The sequence below is a fragment of the Crocuta crocuta genome, unplaced genomic scaffold, assembly GCF_008692635.1.
Source record: "Crocuta crocuta isolate KB4526 unplaced genomic scaffold, BGI_CrCroc_1.0 scaffold65, whole genome shotgun sequence".
NCBI classification, from domain to species: Eukaryota; Metazoa; Chordata; class Mammalia; order Carnivora; family Hyaenidae; genus Crocuta; species Crocuta crocuta.
In genome coordinates this window covers 879,937-884,149 of record NW_027530683.1, presented here as the reverse complement: position 1 = coordinate 884,149, position 4,213 = coordinate 879,937, and the positions used below count along the sequence as shown (strand labels likewise).

The 4,213-nt window shown below is 33.9% G+C and overlaps 1 pseudogene; it reads left to right on the top strand.

Moving 5' to 3' along the window:
• The first annotated feature begins 3,283 nt into the window (after positions 1–3,283).
• LOC144235669 (general transcription factor IIH subunit 3 pseudogene) lies at positions 3,284–3,935 on the top strand (annotated as a pseudogene).
• Positions 3,936–4,213: the final 278 nt, after the last annotated feature.

The following is a 4,213-nucleotide window of genomic DNA, read 5'->3' as shown; positions in this document are numbered from 1 at the left end:
ATAATACGTATATAACATAATAGATTTTAAAGTAAAATTGAAAATCTCAAAAAAAAAAGATTTCATCAAGTTGATGTAAATGTTGGGTTACCTCTTGAGTCATTAACAAAGCTATTGCTAAATGAAAATTAGCAGGGTTAGATCAGTTAATAATAATGGATGAGGAGAAAATCAACCAGGAAAATAACAGGAAAGGATTTTCAAAGGAGAATCATTTTAAAGTAAATCAAAGAGTGGCTGGCTCCATAGCTCAGGGGTTAGAGCACTGGTCTTGTAAAGTAAATCAAAGAATCTAAGATAGGTTCCTGGAGGGAAGTCTTAAAACACTTGTGTAGATATTACTATCTTCATGATTAATCTGGAAAATGAAATATAACTTGGGAGATGTCATATCATGCTATCATTTATTTTTATCAGGAAATAGTACCCCAAAGCAATCCAATTTAAATAGATTCATATTACATGGACATTTCTGGCGCTGATTTTCCTAGGAAACAGGAGACCTCCTGCACATATATACAAACAAAACCCATAAAAGTGCTAGTTTTCTCATCAGCAATAATAAGTGCTGAAAATAGTGAAATCATGCCTTCAAAATTCTAATATAACATGACTTCATAATAACAATTGTATATATAATCAAACTACTAATCAAATATGAAAGCAAAAGAATGGCATGCAAGAACTCTGAAGATTTAACTTCCATATACTCTTCTGAAAAACAGTACTCCATAAATATTTTAAAAGAGAAACAAAGAGTGAGAGAAGGAGGGAGAGAAATGGATACCAAGAAAATAGAACGATGCATAAAAGTTTTGTTTTGGGTAATGAAAGGCTAAGTAATTTAACTAAAGCCAACCACTTTCAGAAAATGTATATATAATCTTGATTAAAGACATTATTAAAAATTTTCTTAAAAATATCAAAGATATATCAAGATAATAAAGAACTGCAGAACAAAACTCCAAGGATCGGGAAAAGTTTGCTCTCTGAGCAGTTGCTGGTTTAAGGGGGTTGCTGATATGTGCTTTCGATAGTCTCTTAGTCCTAGGGAGGTAGTTAGAGTTCCAGGCCCACCTAACATAGGGACTTGGGACCCCAAATGGCTACACTCTGAAAATAGTGGTAAAACATAAATAAACCATCATTTGTCTAGATGGTAGACTCCGTATTTAAATCTCAATATCCCATGAAATCTGAGGCTGTGAGCTTAAAGTTTACCCTACACTGTTAGTACCCCACTTTAGAGGAAGAAAATGTCAATCCAAATCTCACATTATTCCAGCAAACACTGTTTCAAATACAATGTCCACCGCTCATTAAAGCATGAAGAGAAAAAATATCATGAAAAAGAACCAGCAGTAATAAAAAAAAAAATAATCAAAATAAGGGCTCCTGTGTGGCTTAATCAGTTAAGCACCTGACTTCAGCTCGGGTCATGATCTTGCGGTCCATGTCAGGTCATGATCTCAAGGTGCGTGGGTTAGAGCCCCTCATAAGGCTCTATGCTGACAGCTGCAAGCCTAGAGCCTGCTTCAGAATCTGTGTCTCCTTGTTTCTGCCCCTCCCCCACTCGCGCTCTTCTCTCTGTCAAAAATGAATAATTTAAAAATAATTTTTAATAATTTCATATATATATACAATGGAATATTACTCAGCCATCAAGAAGATGAAATCTTGCCATTTGCAATGATGTAGACAGGGCTAGAATGTATTATGCTAAGCAAAATAAGTCAATCAGAGAAAGAAAAATCCTATATAATTTCATTCGTATGTGGAATTTAAGAAACAAAACAGATGAACATATGGGAAGAGGGGGAAGAAAAGAGAGGGGAAACAAACCACAAAAGACTCTTAATGATAAAGAACAAACTGGGGATTGATGGAGGGAGGAGGATGGGAAATGGGCTCGATGGGTGATGCGTACTAAAGAGAACGCTTGTGATGAGCACTGAGTGTTGTATGCATGTGATGAATCACTGAATTCAACTCCTGAACCCAATATTGCACTGTATGTTAACTAACTAAAATTTAAATAAATTTTAAAAACTATGCTTACCATTTTCAAGGAAAAGAAAAGTAAGCTCTAAAAATTTCAATAGGAAACTGCCAATTATAAAAAGTGACTCTGAAGATTTGAAAAAGAAACAAATTGAAATTCTAAAACTGAAAATTTCACAAACAAAATTAAGAATTTAATGGGAATTTTAACAACATATTAGAGAGCAGAAGAGACAGATAGTAAACCAAAAATAGCTCAGAAGACACTTTCTGGAATGTAGCATGAAAGCAGCAAAGAAGGTGGAAAATATGGAAGAGAATGTAATAATACAAAGAATTACATGAGAAATTCTAAGTTTTGGCATCTAGAAGAAGAATAAAGAATGGACACTGGCAATACTTGTGGAGATTTGGGCTTAGGATTCCCCAAAACTGATGAAAACATCAATCTTCAGATTTAGTAAACCCAATTAAAACCACTCAGAATAAATAAAACTAAATTCATACCTAAACACATCATAGTTAAACTGGATAAAATCAGAGAAAAATTTAATGCAGATAGAGCAACTTGCCTTCAAGGGTGTAACAGACTGACAGGTGACTTCTTAACAATAGCGGCAGAAGTCAGAAAGAAACTGCTAATCTAGAATTTATAGCCAGAAGAAAATAAAAACATTTCAGATGAATATGAAATTGAAGGAGTTTACCCCTAGGAGACCTGTACCGACAGGAATTTGCAAAGGATGTTTACCAGAAAAAAAAAAAGGGAAATAATCACTGGAGAAGATCAAGGAGACAAAAAATACAGAGAGAATAAAGAGCAAAGAAGTCAGTCACAAACTTATTGAGTAAATCTCAATAAGCATTGATTCATCAAAAATTTATCTGTAGATTGGGAATAATGGAAATGTAGTCAAGTGTTTTAAGCTCCTTGTACTAACCAGAAGAGTAAAGTTATCAATTAATATTAGACATTAATAAGCCAATGATACATTTGTAATTTCTAAGATGAACACTAACAGGAAAAGAGCATAATACTTCCAACTAAAAGATAGGGAGAAAAAAGTAATTATTAAGAAAACCAGTTCAAAATCAAGAAGTGCAAAAGTTGTGAGTTTACAGAACGTAAAGATACTTGCCTGGTCAAAGGTTCTCTACTAAGCATCTGAGGCCACCCTGGTCTCCAGCTATCAGAATTGATACAAAATCAATTTGCTGGGGAAAGTAAGCATTTAAACCTCTTTACTTTCTTAAATACATAGGTGCTATGATGATACATAGAATGTCCCATTTTATTTATGAACCATGTCAACAAACTTATTATGATAAGAACATCACTTTAAAGATCAGCCTTTCTTATGTCCTGGAAATGAAAAGCAGATACAGGGACTCCTTAGGAGACCCTGGCATTTCTCCTCCTGATTCTAATTCCTCAGAAAGTAAAGATGGAAAATAAGAGCTGGCAGCAGCAGCAAATTAAGTTATTTCAGAAGAGATCAAAGATTTAATGACAAAGACTTACGTGAAAAAGCAACATAGAGAAAGTCTGGTGGCAGAATTCTTCACCAAACTGCTTTGCCTCACTCAGAAGAATCAAGAAAGTTAAAGATAGCCAGCAAATGAAATTAAGAATTCAGACTGATTTGTGCATCTAACAACAGGCTTGTGACATCCCAGAGGAGCTCGTGAGGAAAAGCCTCCGATGCTTTCTACTCTGCAATATTTATTCTGGGTTTTTCTTGTGATCACAATCAAAGATCACAATTAATCTTTTACCACCAATTTATTTTGATCACATGACTACTTACTTTTGTCATCAAAATCTCCTTGAGCTTAGTTATGTCAATCTTTTGTGTTTGTCAATATTCTGCAATTTCAGCTCTGTTTCCATTATATGCGAGATGGCCATTATAAGTTGGCCTAAAAGTGACTGAATAAATGATAAAATGCTTATCCTTTCCATCTTCTAGATGATTGGAAGTTGAAATTGAAATTGTGGGAGGAGAATTGCACTCAAAAGTCTTTGACAAGAAATAATACAAAAAGCATACACAATTATTTTTCATATAGCTATTTTCTTAGAAGAGATATTTCTAACACATTTTCATTGTGCACTTCTAAGACAGTAATTTTTCAAGAGAGCCATTCTATGCATTATATATATTTTTTTGTTTTCTAGTTTTTCTTTACCAGAAATGGAGGGGAGAAAAAT